Source organism: Narcine bancroftii, chromosome 7, assembly GCF_036971445.1.
Source record: "Narcine bancroftii isolate sNarBan1 chromosome 7, sNarBan1.hap1, whole genome shotgun sequence".
Taxonomy (NCBI): domain Eukaryota; kingdom Metazoa; phylum Chordata; class Chondrichthyes; order Torpediniformes; family Narcinidae; genus Narcine; species Narcine bancroftii.
Window position 1 is genome coordinate 39,566,763 of NC_091475.1, and position 22,758 is coordinate 39,589,520.

Below are 22,758 nucleotides of genomic sequence, written 5' to 3' on the forward strand. Positions count from 1 at the left end.
AAAGAAAAAGGTTGAGGACCACTGCACTACAACCTATCACCCGCAGTCAGACGGCCTAGTGGAGCGCTTCCAATAGGCACCTGAAATCAGCTCTGATGGCCTGGCTGAAAGGCCCAAATCGGGTGGATGAACTTTCTTGGGTCCTACTCAGGAACTGCACAGCGCCCAAAGAAGACCTGCAAGCTTCTTCAGACAGATTGGTCAACAGAACCCTCCCAGCTGTCCCAGCAATTTTCTATCTGCCACGAGGGGGCAAGAGGCAGACGGCATGGTAGCACTGAGCAAGCTCCAAGAGATTGGGTAACCTGGCACCCATCCCGACCTCTTGACACGGGGAGAACTGACCTCTGTCCCCAGAGACTTAAAGGATTGAGTATGACTTTGTCAGGATGGGTGTGCACCGGCCACTGCTGCAGTGGCCATACAAAGGGCCATTTAGAGTAGCCAAAAACAATGGATCTACATTTGTGTTGGGCATTGGGGGTAAAGAGGAGGTGTTCACTATTGATCGATTGAAGCCAGCACATGTGGAATTGGAAAGACTGGTTGAAGTTCAAGCACATTGAACTCTAATGTGCGTAGGTAGAGGCAGGCCACCCAAACAAAGACCTTGGGTTTTGCGGACGAGATTGCCACGCATTGTGTGGCAACCAACATGGTTGGTGTACAGGCAAACCAGCTCTGATTGTAACCAGCTCTGATTGTAACCAGCTCTGATTCCACTCTGTTAGTGTGAATGCTACAATGGAAAACATTAACTCAACACCTATACTGTCAAGCTCTCAGATCACTTCTCATTCTAAACACAATAAAGGTCCAGTCTGCTTTAACTCTTAACATAAGACCACCCTGTCATACCATTGAATTTGTGACAAGACATTTCTTCTTTCATACTTGATCCTCTTGCAAAAGAGGGCCTACACATTTTTTTGCCTTCCTGAATGCTAGCTGAAATTTCATGCTACCTTTTGGTGATTTACGCAAAGCACTTCCAAGTTACCTTATTTCAATCTCACATCACTATTTTCTCTACCAAAAAGGACATTCTTACATTTTTCCATATTATTATTCTATCTGGAATATTTAGTACAAGGTCTCCATCGGGCACACAAAACTCAAAACGATCAACCAGTTTACCTATCTCGGCTGCACCATTTCATCGGATGCAAGGATCGACAACGAGATAGACAACAGACTCGCCAAGGCAAATAGCGCCTTTGGAAGACTACACAAAAGAGTATGGAAAAACGACCAACTGAAAAACCTCACAAAGATAAGCGTATACAGAGCCGTTGTCATACCCACACTCCTGTTCGGCTTCGAATCATGGGTCCTCTACCGGCATCACCTACGGCTCCTAGAACGCTTCCACCAGCGTTGTCTTCGCTCCATCCTCAATATTCATTGGAGCGACTTCATCACCAACATCGAAGTACTCGAGATGGCAGAGGCCAACAGCATCGAATCCACGCTGCTGAAGATCCAATTGCGCTGGGTAGGTCACGTCTCCAGAATGGAGGTCCATCGCCTTCCCAAGATCGTGTTATATGGCGAGCACTCCACTGGCCACCGAGACAGAGGTGCACCAAAGAAGAGGTACAAGGACTGCGTAAAGAAAGCTCTTGGTGTCTGCCACAATGACCACCGCCAGTGGGCTGATATCGCCTCAAACCGTGCATCTTGGCGCCTCACAGTTTGGCGGGCAGCAACCTCCTTTGAAGAAGACCGCAGAGCCCACCTCACTGACAAAAGACAAAGGAGGAAAAACCCAACACCCAACCCACCAATTTTCCCTTGCAACCGCTGCAACAGTGTCTGCCTGTCCCGCATCGGACTTGTCAGCCACAAACGAGCCTGCAGCTGACGTGGACATTACCCCTCCATTAATCTTCGCACGCGAAGCCAAGCCAAAGAACTCTAGTGGCAACAGTGGATTCTAAGCATTAAAACAGCATTTTGTTCTTTGCATTTCAATTAAAACAAAAAAAGTAGTTCCACTAACCCAAGCAATTTTGAAATAAAAGTTAACTGAACTACACATTTGCAACATAGTGTAAGCACTACTTTTTTTTAACTGATTGGCATTCATGATGGACAGGTGTACAAATATAAGAAAATGTCAGCGGGTCAGAATGTCAGGAACCAAGAGTTATTAGAACCAGTTCAGTACGAGGAGAAGGGCTTTGAAAGACTGTGTCCATACATGGAGAGAAACAGACAAATGATGTGGACTGACTCACGAACTGATTAGCAAACTCCAAGACTTGTACCTCAATACCTGTACCTCAATACCCCACTGTTTAATTGGATCCTGGATTCCTTCACCACCAGAACCCAATCAGTGAGGATTTGGTTGGAACATCACCAGAAACGCTATCAGTACTGGAGCACCACATATATTTGTGGGATTTAATATGACAACAACATATAAATTTGCTGATGATACCACTGTAAGGGGCAATGAGTCGGCATACAGGAGGGAGACTTAAAACTTGGTGAATGGTGAACTAACAATAACCTTGCACTCAGTGTCACCAAATCCAAGGAGCTGCTTGTGGACTTTGGGAAGGGAAAACCAGAGGTGTACAAGCTAGTGGTCATTGGGGAAATCAGAGATAGAGCTTGAAGGGCATCTCAGGCCTGAAACATCAGTTATATAATATTTACTTCCTATGAACACTGCAAGACCTGTTGACTACCTCCAGCATTTTTGTGTTTTTAAGCAATTTTAAATTCCTGGAAATCACCATCTCAGAGGAAAGCACATCAATGCCTATACTTCCTCAGGAATTTGCAGAGGTTTGGTATGATATCGGAAATGTTGGACAACATCGACACACGTGTAGTGGAAAGTGGCTGACTAGCTGCATCTTGGCCTGGTATGGGGCACCACCAAGTCTGAGCAGAAAGCCCTGCAAAAGATAGTGGACACATCCCTGTACATCACATGCAAAACTCTTCCCCCAACATCAAGAAAATCTACATGAAATGTTGCAGTAGGAGAGCAGCAGAAATCATCAACAATGCACACCACCCAGGACATGCTCTGCTCTCACTGGAAGAAGGTCTAGGTGCCACTCTCATACCACCAGATTCAGAAACAGTCGCTACCCCTCCACCATCAGACTACTAGATGAACTCAGGCTCATTCAAGAATTTGTATTTAATTTATTACTGTACATTATGTTTTTCTTCTGTATAGCAATTTGTTTACATTTCTCTCTTTTGTATACATAACTTTTCCTGAGTGCAGTTTTTTTGCACTACCGTTAAGCAGAAATTCTGCCTGGCCTGCAGGAAAAAGAAAAATAATTTCAGGGTTGTATGTGATGTAATGCATGTACTTTGACAAGAAATACAAACTGTTGAATTTTGGGAGAAAGTACTTGTGCACCACTGGTTATCCAGCTGATGCTGCAATTTCATTTTTACATTTTATTGAGCTCCAAACCCATTCTTTACTTTTGGCCCCTGGTTCAACTTACATCAGTAGTCATATTGCAGCTGTGATGTCATGGATGTTTTATGTTCCAAATGTCTTGTGTCCATTCTTTACATTCAACACTGGCTTTCCCTGGAAACTAAGATCAGGGGAAATAAAAACAAAATCAGTGGAGTTTTTGAATGAAATGCTAAAAAGTGGATATTTTCAAAGAGGAAAACATTAATAATTCTTTAATCCTGCTGTCTGTCATGATCATAGCACACAAAATATATCACCAGTATTTTTGTATCTCTAATTCCAAACAAAGAACCCCAAGACTATAAGCTTTCTAATTCATCTATCGGCAATAGTAGTGAGCTAGTAAATTAGAAGCATCCAAGCCACTCATGCAACAATCATCTCACAAGATGAACTGCAGTATAGTAGGATTACAGATGATTTTATATAACTAATCCAGAGACCATGTCCAATTATCTGCACACAACTTTGAACTGCTTTTTAAAAAAAATATACACACTTAAAATGTATATATGTATAATAAACAACATTTTTACTTTGATATTAAAATCTCATATTTAGACTAATGGCAAGGAAAAGTAGAAAGAGAAAATATTGTAGATAAATAATTGCAGGACCAAGTAGATTAAATCCCACTCACTCTCCAGTGTCTCTACAATGAGATTAGGTGATGGCTCCAGAGGATATGGGGGATAGCAATGTGCCAAAGCGGTTATCCAAACAAGAATAGAATTTTCATCTTATTTTGATGACTTGTAAGCACACAATACAATTGAAACTTTAAAAACACAATTAGTTTACATACAATGCTTGGATCAAATGTTTATTCCTTTGAAATATTACATAAAGGGAACATCAATTGGGATGTTTAAAAGCAGGGGTTTTTTTTAAACATTAAAAAATATTACACATTTTAAACACCACAGAAACTAAACATAGCTGCTTCAATATTACCCTTGGATGCAGTTCAGAATTTTTGAATAATCTGTAATTGACACAGTTGAACATTGATTCATAAAATAACCACACCAACTGAAAATTTGTATTATTTGCACACTTTTGGAAATACCCTGCAAATCAGTTGAAGAGGGGAGAGAGAGAGAGAGAGGGGGAAGGGGAGGGGAGGGAGAGGGGGAGGAGGGAGAAACAGAGTTACATCAGAATTGCCAAAATTTCAAGCAATAACAAACTAGATACATGGTCTTAACCAGCCATTCTCAATCTCTTTTTGGCTATGGCCCCCTTAGGAGTCTGCTCAAATTTTATGGGCTCCCCTTCTCAGTGAAGCAATCAAGTTTAGTTGGTTTCTTCCTTAATTCTCTCCTACCAATTACATTAAAAATTTTTTTAAAAATTATGATTTCAGCCTGTTGCCCCCTTAAATGATCTGTGGCCTTCATTGAGAATTGCTGGTCTAAACTATGAACAGATCAATAGAGTCTAGCGTAATCTGGCCCAAAATTTCATCCAAGATAATAGGAAGTAGCATTCAACACAATATTTCATGTTTGAATAAAAATTAGAACATTCTTCAGTGACAAATAAAGCCCAAATAGACATTAACTGCTTCCTATATTTTCATGCTACAAAGATGATCTCTTCAGGGCTGCAGAGAACATAGAACCATTTACATTGGATCAACTGTCATAAATTCATTGAATATTGTATTGCCACAGTACTGTTTCTGCTACTAGAGGTTCTAACTAAGCTATAAATGTCATGAACATAATAACATTCTGCAATTAAAACTGATGTCAAACATAGCTTCAGGTCAAAACCTCACCATCTCAGTTCTGGAACATGGCTGCACAAGTGTCTGGGCAGTCTTGAACATCAGTGACTTTTCTTCATCACAAGACTATATATGTGCAGCTGACAATTACAATACCAGTTCCGTTTGCAACTCAAATAAAATAGTTACTTGAAAAACAATGGATAAATTCAAGCCTGAGCATTCAGGTGGCAATTTTCACTTCTGTCATACAAGTTGGAAACAATTAGCAATTCCAAGAGAAAAATGTAATCTTCACAATCAACAGCACTGAACCTTTCTCAATCACCGACTTAAAACTTTAATGGATCAACTTCATAAAAGTTATGATCGCAAGAATGATCCAGGGGTTGGATGATCTGCTCCCAAGCCTTTCTAGTATCTGCAATGGATAAACAAGTTAGATAACTGATTGTATGCTACAGAGGCAAATGGCAATCATTGGAATTAAAATTGTCTAAGGAAAATAGAGAGGATTCTAGGTTTTGGAAATGCTAATTTTCAGAGAACATAGAACTTTGCCAAGTTATCACGAAGTTTCACGTGATGGCAAGGTAATACAGAATTATACCATTAGCTGCCTTTGCCTGTGGCAGAAATAGTGGAGGGTCTTGGGTCCAAAGATACTCATTGGTAGAAAATCTGAGAAAACCACACTACCAGTGCTCTCATCATCCTCCTGATGTTGTCCTGTATAAAATATCTGCACCTTTACAATAACCAGATTTCAGAGCATAGACAATTAAATGCAAGACCCTTCCCGTAGAGCACTGCAACAGTCATTTTAGTAGCAGAATAATTTCAAGGATCCTGATGGTACTGTCAACAAGGATCCCAGTGACTGCAATTCTGTGACTAATTGTGCTGTGCAGCAAGGTAAAGAGTCTGGTTCAGTGGCTGAAATTAACTGTGCACAGTGAACTTCCTGGGATTAGCTTTGAGAGACCCCACCCCCAAAATCCCAGCAAGTCATGGGTAGGTAATTCCTTTAAACCCCATCTTCTAATCCACTGTCCAAACTGAATATTTCTTATTTGTGAAGTTGCATTTTAGTTTTGCACCACCACACTCTTCCTACTTGCACAGTCATGGAAAATGCTCTTTGAAGTATGTTATCAAAGGTTTAACTACATAATTTTCATAATTTGCTACCATTAGTGTTTCACAAATAGCTGCCACAGATTTAATATTAAGATCCAATTATTATCTGATACATAAAGCTTCTCCTGATTCTGCCTGATGCAGCAAGTTTCTATTAACTCTTTGGACTCTGGCCATGTTTAACCTTTCATAATTCAGGTACTCCCTGACTTGCAACCTATGCGGCATATCCGCCCTTATGACTGAAATTTTTTTAAATTATAAAGGAAAAAATATAAAATTTACACAGATCATGTTGTATTTGACAAATTATAACAGAGATACAGGGCATGCATGAGCCAAAATGTGCATACTTACCTTGTTAGTCGGCACCCCGGGGTTCATGGGCTGGGCACAGCCATCTTGATTCCTGTGCACATGCGTGATGGGTTCGCATATTGGAGTTTAGTTAGTGCATGTGCAAGTTAAGGAAGCAAATTCAATATTGTTAGGGCGCTTAACATGCACCAACCGAGATCAAAAATGCGAACCCACCGCGCATGTGCCAACTGAACACTTGCACATGTGCACAAGAATCAAGATGGCCAAGCCCAGCCTACAGACCCCGGGATGCCTGTTAACAGGGTAAGGATGGACTTAAAGTTTGCTTTAAGATTTCAGTACTCCAAACACGAGAAAAATTCTGACTTGCATCCATTTCGAGATATGACCAATTCTTCTTCAATTACAGTCATAAATCAGGGAGTACCTATATATACATACTCTAGACTGGGTCTATGGGTAAACCTTTACAGTACGAACACCAGTACAGACTAGCTGGCAGTTGGGTACAAAATCAGTCCCAGAAAACCAGGACACAGAGTATGTGCACTTGTTGGTAGTCTCATAAAATCAGGACATGGAATCCAATGGGTTCAGCCCAGGTATTTAATGGATGAAGAACTAAGAAAACTAAACCAAAAATGTTATCACCGAATCTCAAAGAATCTGATAAGGATCAAATAGAATGGACAAATCTCTTCTGTGGAAGTAAATTGGACGTAATAAAAAAGGTAAATCTGATTTAAAGACTAATTACCTTGTACTCCATTGGACAAATCTTTGCAGATAAAACAGAAATATTTTGGCAGTAAAAATACACATCTTAACGGTGAGAGTCCCAAGAAGCACAAGGATCTGCAAAAAGTGTGCACATATAGCAAGTAACTAGCAATGTCAGCAGAATGCTTATTTTTGTTTCATTTCCTCCCTTGCAAAAAGTGAGAGATCATGCTTCAGTTATACAGGGAGTTGGTGAGACTACCTAGAGGTCTCTGTACGAGACATTTATTTAGGGAAGGATGTGAACATGTTGAAAGTAGATCAGAGAAAGTTTATGAGATTGAGTAGGTTGCCTTTTGAGGAAAGTTTGGAGTTTTCAGAAGAGCAGCACTTAATTTGACTGAAAGATTAATATCCTGAAGGGCCTTGATATTGTAGTTCAAGATTTCCTTGAAAAAATTGAGGATTTATCTTGTAAGATATTCCAGAACCACAAGGAAGAGGGTGGTGACTGCTCAACATAAGTCACCCATTGAAATCAACTGCAGTGAGAATTATTTTCCTTAGAATTATGAACCTTTGAAACACTTTCTCAAAAGGTAGAGGGAGCAGACTATACATTTTTTTTTAAGAAAGATTCATAGATTCCTGGTAAGCAAGGTAATCCATAGGCAGGAATGGAGTTGAGATTACCCAATTTTCTGAATAGCAGAGCAGACTCAAATGGCTAAATGAATGGAGTTGAACCATTTATTGTCACTCGTACTAAGGTACAGAGAAAAGCTTTATTTTGTGTTATTTCGAAGCACGCCAACCCACACTCAAGTTCAGTAATAAAACAAAGTTCAGGGTATAGTGTAAAGAGGGCAAAGTGAAGGATAGAGAAAAATAGTTAAACAGTCCAGGGGCATTTTTAAAAAAAACAATGATAGATCCATTCAAATGTTTAATAACAGAAGAAAGCATCCTGAATCTGGTGGTTCATTTTCAAGCTCATGCATATTCTGCTCAGCAGAAAGGGGGCAGATAAGAGAGAGATCGAGGTGGGATGGATCCTTTAATATATTGGTAACTTTCAAGGCAGCGAGGCACATAGATGAAATCAGTGGGAGAGTTAGCTTGTGTGGTAGCCTAAGCTATGTTCAGACCTCTGCTGTTTCTTGTGGTCCTGGGCAGAATAGTTCCCTTATGAAGCTGTGATGCATCTGGACAAGATACTTGCTACTTTCCTGAGACTTCTAAAAGAGTTGATGTGCTTTCTTGGTTGAGTGCCAAGGTTTATTGTGTCAGTCATTCCTCAATCTTGTTTAGATCTAGAGAACTAGCAACAAGTGGACTTTTAATGGAGCATCCTCACTGTATAATAAAATCAAGTTATGCAATCACTATTTTACAATAGAAATTCTGCAGAGTACTTCATTTATTAATGTTCCTGGGACCTTCCAAGGCCACATTGATTAAATTCCAGTTCTTCACAATCACTTCTTTGGAAGAGTGCAACAAAGTTCACCATTAACTTTTCCTATTAAGCAATGATCAGCAGATGGAATTTTTCTGAGCGAGTCTTGTTTGTGAACCCAATTTGGATAAATTATGATTATGTGTTTCCAAACCAGTTGAGAGCTGTATCTGTAGTTTCCTGTTTGGTGCCATACCACAGAGCATGCCTGCTCTTCATTTTATTTTAGTGAGGTGGTTAAAAGACACTAAAATCAACACAAGAAATGCTAAAATGTAAACTAAGCATTAGAGTAAAATATAGATGTTCAAGTGTCAACCAGTCTTATTTGTTCACAATTTTAGAATATATTTGGTACTGTTTAATGACATATGTTACAAAGAAAATGAAAAGTACATTATTTTGAGGTAATGTAGCATCTCGAAAGTAGAGTCACAGATAAGGTCTTCATCAGAGTACTGAGGATAGAGGTTGGGAAGACATATTGCAGTTGTACAAGAGACCCCATTTGGAAAATTGAGCCCAGTTTTGGTCAGATGGTCATGCTGGAGAGAGAGCACAGTGAATATTGACTATAATGTTACCAGGACTCAGGGGCCTAAATTTTAGTGATAGGTTGAGCAGGATAGGGATTGGATCAGATTCAGATTTATTGCAGGAGGATGAGAGGTGATCTCTGGTATACAAATCATGAAAGAAAGAGATCAGGTACACACATGGAGTTTTTTGCCAAAAGTAGGAGAAAAATCAGTAACCAGAAGACACAAGGATTTGAACACAAGGGTACACAAAGAATGATGAGTGTATGGATGGGCTGCCAGAGGTGATGGTTGAGGCAGGTACTATTGCAATGCTGAAGAAAAATTGGACAGATGCAAGGATAGGACAGGTTGAGGGATATGGGCCAAACTTAGGCATGTGACACTAATGTTGGCCAGCAGTTGAACAGTCCAGTGCTAGTATTTTTAACTGAACTGGGCAAATTTAAAAGGAATACAGTAACCAAGGCATTGGTGAGCTTGATGCCAAATCAATGGAATTTTTGAACTGGAATTTTATTGTACTTTTCAAAAGTTACTTTCTTCTCACTGTTATACCGCCTTGTACTTGGATAGTCTCTCCATCACTACTCTACAACTTTTTGCACATCTCTGCAATTTACCCCAATAACCCATTTTCCTCCCATCATTTAAAAACAGGTTGTAGGTGAGTTGGGTGTAAATGGGCAGGATGGGCTCGTGGGCAGAAAGGAACTGTAACTGTGCTGCATGTCTAAAATTTAAAATGTATATTGATCAATTATCATGATAATGGAAATGCACCTCTTTACCTGCTCTTATTTAATATTTCATACTCTAATCAACACCCCCCCATTACCCTTTCTTTTCATCACCTTTCCTAACTAACATCATAACCTCCTGTGGCTAATTGTACTTGCAAGCTCATTAACTTCTATTACATGCAGCCCATTCATGTATAGGCAAAAGTGCACTCTTGTTAAGTTTTTAAAAGAATATTGTTCTGGGTGCTATTTATCTCTCCTAATCCTAACACAAAGTATTACTAATTTCAATGAGAATGTTCACTAGCTCCTTTTACTCCAACATGTAGGCAAGTACAAGCATTGCCCACCAACACATGTCTGGTATTAGGAAAAAGGTCAGGATTGTGAATGACATATGGAAGTGCAATTTTCCAACATATCATTTTGAGTCAAACAGCATTTCCCATTTGATCTACTCCAGGTAAAGTTCACATGGGATCACATTGCATCTAATAATAGGCACTATGCCATCCAATTTTTGGACTAAAATCATCCTTTAGAGATACATCATTTACATATCAGGACTTTTATGACTTAAAAATAGTATGCATCTCTGAACTTCATGGTTTTCTAAAATACTTTATGGACTGTTTGTGTTAAGCCAGTAGCCTCTGTAGGGTGGGATTTGATAATTAGTTTAGAGTTTTATTTTACTTTATAAATGTAACAGATTATAATACCATTTGTATTATTTTAAGATTTGTTCATATTTTATTTTATTGTCATGTACCCAAGTTTCATTTATTTGACTGATAATATTGAAAAAGGCATTCTTTTGGATACAGTGATGCTACTCACCCTCATGGCATCCTGACCACGTTGCTTACAAGTGTCTTCATCTCCGCCCTATACATTAATGTAACAAAATGTAATAGTTGCTCCCATGAGATTGAAGATGAATATATTAGGACCTTTCAGTGGTTTTCCAAGTTTTGTTTTTGGGGGAGAAAAGAAATTAAAAAAAGTATTTTAGAAAAGGTTTAAAGCCATTTTGAACAGTTATAAAGTCCTGACATGTACATCAGGTAAACAACTGGTTTGTAGGCACTTCCAATTTTGTATTAATCATCCTTCACTGGTTTGCTATTTGCGGAAGCTACCAACATTACATCGGCTCTTTTAAAATTAATTGCAAATTGCTTGGGGAATGCAAGAACATAAAATTACTCTAAATAATTACTAATTTCCAATACTCAATGTTTAGTACATGTGAGAAATTGCATTAACTATAGTTTAATTGGAAAATAATCAGGACCCCCCCCCCTCCCCATTTCTAATCACAACAGTTAAATATTTTTTAACTGAAGTTAGAATTTCTATTACAGGCTTGTTGTATTTATTTCTTATGTTTAATATTCATAAATGATATCAAATTAAACCATACCAGTATGATGAGTAGCAACAGAACCACCCCTTGGGAAATCCAGCAACACAAAGCTTGGAGCTCAATTTTCCTTGTTAGCCTCCATTTAATTTGTTGACATCATGGTGTTTGGTATCATACATCAAATTCAAGTAGTTACAGAAGTTCAGAGATGCATAATAGAGCATTAAATATTTTCATTTATTAGATTGTTGAGTTTTTAAGAGAAAATATACGAAAGCAAAGTCCTAACTGGTCAGATTTTTTTTCTCAAGTCACATCATGCTTGTGGCAAAGAACATAAATTTACATTGTACTTCTAGCGTTTTCAAAAGTCTAACCAAAAAATGCCAGATGATCCACTAAAGTAGATGAACCTGAACAAAAAACTTGGGACAAACTCATCTAATGAACTGCATGAAGATGATCTATTGAACATGCATTGAATAGCTCTTCAGCTGAAACCATGAACGTTTACACAAATTTCACACAACAGAATAATTAAGTAACACTGTATCCAAGCAGCACACAAAAATACATTAAATAAACTCATGTTCTACTGTCACTTTTATAACATTTAACATTATTGTTATGCATACCCACAAAAAAAATGTCCTTTAATGCATTTTATTGGATTTAAGGATTCATCCAACTACAGCACACTCTTTTCACTCTCCTCCTTTCAGGAAGATTCACAAATATGAAATTGTGTACTCAGGTTCAAGGATAATTTCTTTCCTGCCATTATTACAATTCTTAATAGTAAAATTGTGTTGCTTTTGCTTCTTACCAACTCTCCAACTCTGCACTTTTGTAATGTGTGTGAAATGGCTACAGGCCTGCTTGCAAAACAGCCTCTATCACTGCATCTTAGTGATAATGAACTTAAAATCAACTGTATTTTCATCTGCCCTCTAATTATATTTGAAGCATTGCCTCAAAGTTATGGCATTGCCAATTTACCTCTTGGTGTCATGAGCATCTTTTGAAAATCAAGAGCCAGATTAAATATCGGGATCAATCTATTACCAAGCCACAAAAATGCCACATTTTCATTGAAGGTCTTCCCACATATACAAGACCATCATTTAGGGAGATGCTTTGAGCAGATGCCAATCTTTCTATTTCTCCAATTCTGCTGATGTTCAGAAGATTTGAGATGGCAAAGTCATTATGAGTTGTCAAGGACACATGCTAAATTATGAGGTTTTCCTCAACAAGATCCTTAAAAGCCAGTAGAGTTTTTTCAGTTTTTCTCACGAATGTGAAATAAGAGTATATATTTTAAAAAATCTAATTTATAAAGAAACCCCATCAAATGACCGGGTACCTTTAAGGTCATCTAGATCTTTCCCTCCTGCCCTTTCCTCTCACCCAAGTTTTACCCCTTTCCATGATTTTCAGATTTACTGTCAGAGAACATATGACATCACATACAACCCTGAAATTCTTTTTTCCTGTGGGTCCGGCAGAATTACCACTAATTGGTAGTGCAAAACTAAATAGCAGTGTAAACATGTAAATAAAGAACTGTAAACTGATAACATATAAACAAACTGTGAGAAACAGAAGTACCTTCACAGATTTTGCTCGAGACAAAAATTGAGAAGAACATTTATTGTACAACAGTGCAAAGTTGGGTGCTTCCCCTTACCATGGGAATACACACACTATACAGTTCATTTCAGTGTAGAGGTACCCTCCCCCCCTTAACATTCTTCTGCCTCCTGGATTGGTTTGGCATTTGGTAATTCTGTCTCCTACCTGCAGTTTCTGTAAACTTGAAAGACCATGGGGTATCCTGTCTGGGTCCTATCATGTCATTGTCCTTATTCATGAATCTGCCTTTGTCCTTATTCACACATCTCAACCCCCAGGACTTACTAATTCTATATGCAGAACTTGCTAAATTCTTTCTATCACTATAAGACCCTTATTCTATTATACTTGGTAACCCTTCCTCACACTCTTATCGGAATTCATCCTTACTTAACTTCCTCTTGTCTAGTCTTCCTTATTTCATTCATACTAGCTTTACTTCCTATATTCTATTATCTCTCACAAAACTGACTGCAATACAGAGAGAACAAAAAAAAATCAATAAAGTGCCCAAAGCTCCTTAAATAAGACTCCCATCAAGTTTGTCATGGAGAAGTCGGATGGTGAAGGGGTAGCAGCTGTTCCTGAACCTGGTGGTTCAAGTGTTGAGGCACCTATACCTCTTTCCTGATGGCAGCAGCGAAAACAGAGCATGTGCTGAGTGGCATGCATCTTTGTTGATTGTTATTGCTCTCTGACAGCAGAGTTTCCTGTAGATGTACTCAATAGCAAGGAGGGTTTTGCCTGCGACGTCCTGGGTGGTGTCCACTACCTTTTGGAGGGCTTTATGCTCAGGAGTACTGGTGTTCCCATATCAGAGTGTAATGCAGCTGGTCAGCACCCTTTTCCACCACACCGCTGTGGTGTCTCTAGTGTCATACCAAATCTCTGCAAACTCCTGAGGGAGTAGAAGTGCTAATGTGCTTTCTTCATAATGTCTTTTGTGTATTGGGTCCAGGAAAGATCCTCTGAGATAGTGACTCCCAAGGTTAAATTTCCTCACCTTCTCCTCCTCTGATCCCCCAATGATCACTGGATTGTATACCTCTGGCTTTCCTTTCTTAGTTTTGGTGTTGTTAATGCACCATTCACCCAGGTTTTTAATCTCCATCCCATATGCTGACTCATCCCCTTTCTTTATACAACCCACTACCATGGTATCATCGGCAAATTTGTAGATGGTGTTATCGTTGCATGGAGCTATACAGTCGTAGGCACAAAGTTAGTAGAGTAGGGGGCTAAGAACACAGCCCTGTGGTGTTCCAGTACTGATGGAGATTGTGGAGAAGTTCTTACCAATCTTCACTGATTGTGGTCTGGAGAAGAGGAAATCCATGATCCAATTATACAGTGGGGTGTTCAGTCCCAGGTTTTGGAGTTTGCTGATGAGTTTTGAGGGGATGATGGAGTTAAAAGTCGAACTGCAGTCGATAAAAAGCATCCTGATGTATGCCTCTTTGCTGACCAGGTGTTCCAGGGTTTTATGTAGAGCCAGTGAGATGGCATCTGCCGTAGACCTGTTACTACAAAATCCAAACTGGAATGAATCCATTTCACCGCTCAGACAAGAGCTGATATGCTTCATCATCACCAGCCTTTCAAATCACTTTATCACTGTTGATATAAGAGCTACTAGTCGATAGTCATTAAGGCAGGTTGGGATTTCTTCTTGGGATTTCACTCTCTTGGATCACAAATGATCTTCCCTCAGCAGATACCTTAGGTTAATCCTCCATCTTAAAGCATTATGACCCCAAAAACACCAACTCTTCTTCCACCACTTTTACCAGGGTCAATGGCTTTGGCCAGAAGTCTTTACCCAATATTATAAGCCAAGTTTTCAAAATTTCCATTTGATCTAGATCCCCCCCCTTATCAAAATCTATTCTTTATTGATTGTCATATATTAAGTTTCATATTTTCTTTATGCCCTTGCTCACGAAGATACCCACCTCTGAACTTGCAGCACTCTGCTAAAAAAAACCTCCAAAGTCATCATTAAGCCTACCAACATGGACAGCACTAATGCTGCTTGGCAACCTATGAAGGACAAAAACCAACCATTCTCAATGGAGGTCACCACCCCCGCCCCCTCCAAAACCAAAGAACCACAGCACATTTAAGGGGAGCCACTGACTGAAATCCTCAATAAGACAGGGGAGCACCACGTTGTATAGGGGGGAGGGCATGGAAACTGAAAAAGATTTAAAACATTTTTTGGGGAAGGAAAGGACTTTGCTGCTAGGCTTTGTTGTATAGTTGCCAAACAATGCGAGATTTTTTTCCCCCAAAGTTGGAGGAATTTGGAGACAGTATAGAATGACTTGGATAAACGCTGAAAATTTTTCAGAGATTGTGTTTGATGGACATGGAACTAGCTTTGGCTACAAATTGCCTTTCATGTAGTTTTCCTCTTTTGTTCCTTTGCTTTCAATTCCAGGAAATAAGCGTGCAGGCCAAAAGGTTTTGTTCCATGAAGCAAAATGAGGATGCTTATGGACACAAGTATGGAGCAAAACCTTTTTGTGACAGGTAGTGAATGTATGTTTCCTTCTGCTAGCTTTTAATCGAAGTTTTGTATTATTCATCATTCTCCATAAAATTTAAGCTGACTTTTGTGCTAACCCTTGTAAGAAGTGCTTTTGTTTTGTTAGCTGAATTTTGTTACTTTCAGAAATAATTTTACTCATGTGTTCCTTGACAAAAAAAATGTTGGCAGTAATTGGTGGAATACTTATCGTATGGTTTCATCACCACAAAACCCTTCTCTGCCCACGTGTTTAAATTGTGTGAATATATTTTCCAAACACATGCACAAGCCCAAGCAAATAAACATTTAGAGATGGTACACAGAGAAGAAAGATAAACTCTTGGATTACTTCAAAACCCTTCAAGGCATACCAACTCTCAAACAGATGATCACTGAAACGTCAGAGAAATTAGAAAAAAGTCTTCTTGTATCATACAAGGCAAGTGAATTGATTACTAAAAGTGGAAATGTTCAATGTCACTGAGTCACTAATTTTGCCTTCAGTCCATAATATATTATGAACTTCAATGCCAAAAAAAAAAACTATTCAGGCTAATTCCTTTGAGTTATTCCAATGTTTCTAGAAGAAGTGATGAGATGGTAAACAATTAATTGAAAAACAATTAGTCATTTCATTACAATCCAAGAAATTCTCTTTACAATTAAATGAATCCAATCTGCAAGAGATTGATGCTCTTCTCATGAGTTATCCCAGATTCTAGAATAGAAAGGACCTGATGGAAGTGATGTTTTTTGCCAAGATTAAAACAGATATTAAGGGATCGACTACTTTCCAAGTAGTTAAGAATTATATAAACAAGAATAGTATTCCATTTGAGAACATAGTTGCCTGTGCAACTGGCAGTGCCACTTCAATGACTGGACAATGCAGAGGGTTCATCACATGCCTGAAAAATACATCAAAACCCCTGGTCTCCAGAACTTATGGGATTGTTAGATGACGGATAAGCAAATTTTCCAGTTGCTTGAGATTGCATGTTGCGTGATCAGCAAACTAATGGTGAGGTGTGCCAAATTTAAACTTCCATTTTTTCCCCTATTTATTTTGTGATTTTTTTTGCTGGTTGCTTGAATTCTGGATAACAGGTGTTTTACTGTATTATTCCTTCAGTCTTTACTGTTCATTGCATCATTCATAGGGAGCACCTCATGGCCAAAACCTTAGGAGGACATTTAAATGCTTCACTTTCAATTGTCATAAAGAATAAACATAACATCACATCCCATTCAAGACAATCTATTCTGGGAGCCGTGTGAAGAAAATGACAAACATTTCCAGATGATACTGCAGCAAACCAAGGTGAGGTGGCAGTCCAAAGAAAATTGTCCTTGCTGTTTTGTTGCACTCTGGAACATTATTTCCTTTCGTTCTCATAGTGAGCACCAAAAAAAAACTCTGATGCAAAGGAATACCTATTTTATCTGGCAGGTATATTTGACAATTGATTTCTTGAACAAGACATGACAGGGTAAACACTAACCTCAATGATAGTAAGGAAGCCATTGTTTCTTTCCTTAAACACCTCAAAGTCTATTAGAGCAATATCAGACATCAGAGATGTTTACAACTTCCAAATCTCAAAACAAATGTAGGACGATGACATTACTGTGTATGTGAAACATCAAAAGCAAATACTGTACTGTAGAGATCTGTAGTGCAGATGACCTGTTGAAGCCATTTGAGGAACAACCCACCAATGTTGTTTCAGAAATTCAAGAGTGATATAATTGTAAGCAGCAAGTTCAATCAATTTAAAAAATATTTTTGGGTTAAGAGTGATCTGATGAATAGATTATCAAAATTATGGGAAAGGCAGAAATATTATCGCCTTTCCCTCAACATACTTAGTTGAATGCGAATTTAGCAACCTAGTTTATTTCACAAAATCCAGGAACAAGCTTGATATCACCACAAGGTGATCTCTGAATATCACCATCCAATTTGGAACCAGAGATCGAAAAACATTCGCAATAACATCAAGCTTAAGGATCACACTAAAATTTTAATTTTATCATTATTTTTAAAAAAAATCTTTTTATTAAGTTTTCACATCCTCGGATTTATGCTTAATGGCTCATTGTGTACAAACTATTGTGCTCCAAGAATCTTAAATTTTTTAAAAAATATGTTCATTTTTCCCCTACATATTCAATAAGATTGATTTCCTATTTCTGTTCTGAAATCACAAGCCATGATGATTACACTCAGAGTAAAAGCCTGATTTTCATTTCACCTCATGTAAGAATTTTTTTGTTTTGGTTTTATGTAGTCAGTAGGAGAGAAGCACAGAGCAATCCAACCAAACTTGACTTCTTCACAGGGAAGACAGTAAACATCATGCCAATGTTCCCATATATAGGCACCATTTCATTTCCTCTGGTGTTTCTCCCTCCAGAGTCTCCAGCCTCAATCCAATAGCCACGCCACATTTGTTACATTTCCGAGATTTACTAGGACTATTCTAGTATTTCCAATGTTCCAGCTTGCTCTTTGAGAAGTTACTTTATAATTTTTGTCTACCTCATTTTAATTGCAACTGCTTATTGTGTTTCTCAAGCACCCAAACACAGAAATATAATGTTCTTACTTCTGTTTTGCCCAAATTGAAACCATTACAAATACACAGGGAATACAAATGGAATTAATTTAACAGCAAGTGCAAAAGTTATAGAAACCTTTAAGATGTCAAGTATGATCACCATATGCCTTGTAACAGTGATGACATTTAGAATGGGACCCAAGGACATATAAGTTAAATGCAATGAAAATAAATATTCAAATACATCAAGTGTGGAACTACCTAAGAATTGAGTGATATTTACATTTCTCTATTTTGGTTTATATTAGATAGCTCAAATTCCTAGATGTAAACATCCCCAGTGACTTGTCCTGATTAACACACATAAAGGCAATGGCCAATCTAATCAAATGCCTCAGAAGCCTGAGGAAATTTGACATGTCATTTGTATCCCTATAGTTGCACTATTGAAAGCAACCTATCTTTACGTTCTTTGTTAATATTATTATTAACACTGAAATTTCACATCTAAAAATACAGAATACATATGGATACATGTTAAAATTCAAAGTTACATTACACTTAAATCATACAATTTCATCCAATATACTCCACATTCTAATCAAACAGATTATATTGTATTGATATTATATATAAAAGGAAAACAAACTCACTACCAAGAAAGAAACTGTTTGGTCAAAAAAAAATTCTTATCAGAGTAATAAATCACCATTAGTCTACATTTCTACCTTCATAACAAATAAAAGATTATAAAAGTATAATAAGGGACCCCAAAGGTCTATACATGAACTAAGCCGGTGATGAAGTTTAAGCAGAAAAAGAAAACAATTAAATATTTAGGAATTAATATTGATAGAAATGTAAATAATTTATTTAAATTGAATTGTCTACCATTACAAAAAAAATTAATGAAAATTTAAAGAGATGGAAAGATTTACCAATAACTTTAATAGGAAGGGTAAATTGTATAAAGATGAATATTTTTCCAAGGTTGCAATTTTTTTTTCAGTCGTTACCCATTTCTGTACCAACAAAGTTTTTTCAAGAATTACATAAAAGTGTAAGAAAATTTATTTGGCGTGACAAAATGCCAAGGACAGCTTTGGAAAAATTAACTTGGAAATTACAGATACTGATTTTTTAAAATTATTATAATGCACCTCAATTAAGATTTCTATCCTCTTGTTATAAAATTGAGAAGACAGCGTGGGTACATATTGAAATGAATAATATACGAGAAACTAATCCAGAACATTTTTTTTGTATAAGTGGAACAAAGAACCTTTGAAAGGAGTACCAATTTTAAAGCATTTATTCAAGATATGGAATGAAATTCATATATAAAGAGGAATTAAGAACTACCAAATAGCTAAGATGATATTAAAGCAAAATCCACATTCTTTTTACTTTAAATAACCCTTTCTTTGATATCGAGCACAATAATGGTATAAATGAACAAATAAAAGAGAAATACAATATACCAAACTATTTTTTCCATACTATCAGCTTAAATCATATTTAAAAAAGAAATAAGGTGTGAATTTTAGACTTCTGAAAAAGAGCCCAATTGAGTATTTAACAATTCATACATTTATTGAGAAATGTATTACTAATATGTATATACAGTTATAAGACAATGCAGAAAAAGGAACTATTTAAGTTAAAAAGGGAAAAAGATTTAAATATACAAATTCATGATGAGGCCTGGTCAAGATTGAGCCAGAAGAGTGTAATAATGCAATAAATGTTAGACATCATATGGTGCAATATAATTTTTTTTATATATACAAACACACCAATATACTACACTCCATATAAATTACATGGACTCAATTCATATTGTTCTGGCAAATGTTTTAGATGTAACAAAGAAACAGGAACCTTATTACATGCAGTTTGGTTTTGTGAAAAAATGGGAAGATTTGAATATATTATTGGGATAAATTATGAATTTACAGATACCAAAAGATCCCAGAATATTTTTGCTTGGTGATTTATATGACACTGGTACTAAATTGAAGCTAGACAAATATCAATGAAAATTTTTGAGTGTAGCAATAGCGGTAATATGGAAGTCAGATAATTTTATAAGGTTGGACAGATGGCATATGGAAATTCAAAATTGTATATCATTGGAAAAGATTACTTATAATTTAAGGAATAAACCTGAGAATTTGTATATGATTTGGAAACCACATATGGATTTCAACAGTAAGATTCCATCCACATCATCCATAATACCCACTCCTCCCAATTAATATGTACAGGATAAAATAATACGTTAGGAATATATGAATAGTGAATGATAAATAAATTCAGGTTTTCTCTCTTTTATTTTTCTTTGGGGGAGGGGGATAAAAAGAAAAATTTATATACAAGTTTGTATCATTTTTATTATTATATGATGAAGAATTTAAATGTATATATTGATGCAAATGAAAAATAATATTTTCAAAAAGGATCCCAACAGTATTTGAAAATTTAAATTCAAATGCGAAATTAACATTACGTCACATAATCCTTGAGTATGATTAGGCATGGTAACGTCACTCCATCTGAGCAACACCGCCTGCTTAGCCACAAGAGAAACAAAAGCCAATACATGTAGCTCAGATGTCAGTAATGTCATGTCACTCTCTCGAACAATACTAAATAAAAAAAGTTAAGGGATTTGGTTTAAAATTAACTTTAATAAACATTCTTCGGCTATCTGCAACCAAGATCATTTTTAGGGAACAAGTTGGGACCATCTATGACCTTGACCTGTGTGTCATGACATGGAGATTCCAATTTGAAGGGGGAATGTGTGCAAGTTTATCTCTATGGGCCAACAATCTACAAGTGGTACTGGTCAGATCTGTGTCTAGACGGCATGACATCAGTTATTAATGCCAGGTACAGGTTGGTGCAAAACAACTTCCTCCATCAACTGTAACTCACACCACAAAAATTACAAGTCCAAGCCAGAAATCTCGGCAATATGCTTTAATTGTGGTGTGGAAATTTGAACTTTTTTCCATTCAACGGCTATGATCTTTCTGGGAGGACCTGGGATGCATTCTGAAAAAAAAATTACAAAGGTGGATTTCCACAGATCTGGAATTGTACCTTCTGGGGAACATTATGAATGTGTGTTTTAAACTGTCCAAGTACCAAAGTCAGTTTGCGAAAGCCACCTTGGCGGTAGCCAGGAAATATATAGCAGTCATGTGGAAGTCTGACTCCCAAATAAATATTACACGGTGGAATATGGAAATGCAGAGTTGCATTCTCCTGGAGAAAACCATGTACAATTTAAGGAGAAAATGTGACACATTCGTTAGAGTGTGGCAAACTTATCGGAAATATATTGGTACACAGATATGACAATCCCCTTTGAAATAAGGGTACCAGAATAATCCATCCCAGCAGGGAAACAATTGAGATCAATGAAGTGGGACATGGCGCAGACAACAAGCTCTTTTAGTTTTTAAAAATTCCTTATTTTTGTTACTTAGTCACCTTGGTTGTTTTTCCTTAGGCTTTTTCCTAGGTTTCTGTAGGCAACACCAGTATGTGTTTTTTTTTGTATCTGTATAATTTATATGACCTTATTCTCAGTGGTATTGGGATATTAAGGCAAAGGTGGATGGGGAGGGGATAAAATGGACTCAATGTCATAGTGGTGTTGAAAGAGATTGTATTCTTTGAATTCATAAGAATCTTTAAAATTTCAAATATTCAAAAAAATCAATTAAAAAAAAATGCAAAGTTTGAAATACTTTGAGGCAATATTTCTCAAGCTTCTGACATGTCCAAAAAATATGAATTAATGAAGCATAAACCACATCAGATTTGTGAATGAACCTCAAAATAGTAAACTTTTTTTGAATTTTACCAAACCAAATGATCTCTCTCAAATCTACACTTTAGCAATCTTACTTGTTGCACTATGTACGAGATGTCTAACTAGTCTGTTTTTGAAATAGCCTCATCTTGACATGTGGCAATAAACCAACATCAAAACATTTCTGAAATATTTTCCGACTCATCTTTAATACAAACTTTATATTTAAATTCCAGATTGGAATACATTTTAAGGGGTGCACTTGTTCATTTCAGTGGCTCCAGATTAATATCATGTGGAAAAAATATTTTCCAGAAAAAAGTTGCACTTGCACAAACACTCTTATAGAACTCAAGCTCTTAATGTTTTGCAACAAGTCATGTGATTATTAAAGCAAAAACACCTCAACAGTGAAAGGACACCAGGAATATGCTATCAGTTGAAAAAAATAATCACAATTTCAAACTCTGGTTGTGGTTGGATTACAGGTCACTTTTTCAAAATGTCTGCAAGGCCTTACATCATGTACACTCGATACATTTCAACTTCAGAACTACAGAAACCTATATCCCATAGCGGTTAGTGTAACACCTTTACAGCGCTAGCAATTGGGCATCTGTAAGGAGTTTGTAAGTTCTCCCCATGTCTTACATGGGTTTTCTCCAGGGGCTCCACCTTTCAAAACATACCAGGGTGGGGCAGGGGGGGTGGGGAAGATGT

At 37.2% G+C, this 22,758-nt stretch overlaps 1 long non-coding RNA gene across 11 annotated transcripts in view; it reads right to left on the bottom strand.

The window, feature by feature from the left end:
• Positions 1 to 22,758, bottom strand: part of LOC138738793 (uncharacterized) — a 57,888-nt gene that overhangs the window by 9,851 nt on the left and 25,279 nt on the right. For 3 of the 11 annotated variants that reach the window (XR_011341745.1, XR_011341740.1, XR_011341738.1), the window contains 2 exons: positions 3,486 to 3,581; positions 3,146 to 3,291 (listed from right to left, as the gene is read on the bottom strand). This is a non-coding gene — a long non-coding RNA (uncharacterized lncRNA). Of the gene's footprint in view, positions 1 to 3,145; positions 3,292 to 3,485; positions 3,582 to 4,417; positions 5,617 to 7,413; positions 7,512 to 10,957; positions 11,071 to 22,758 lie in introns of those variants that run through there. The other 8 variants (XR_011341741.1, XR_011341743.1, XR_011341747.1 and 5 more) reach the window with 8 other exon arrangements.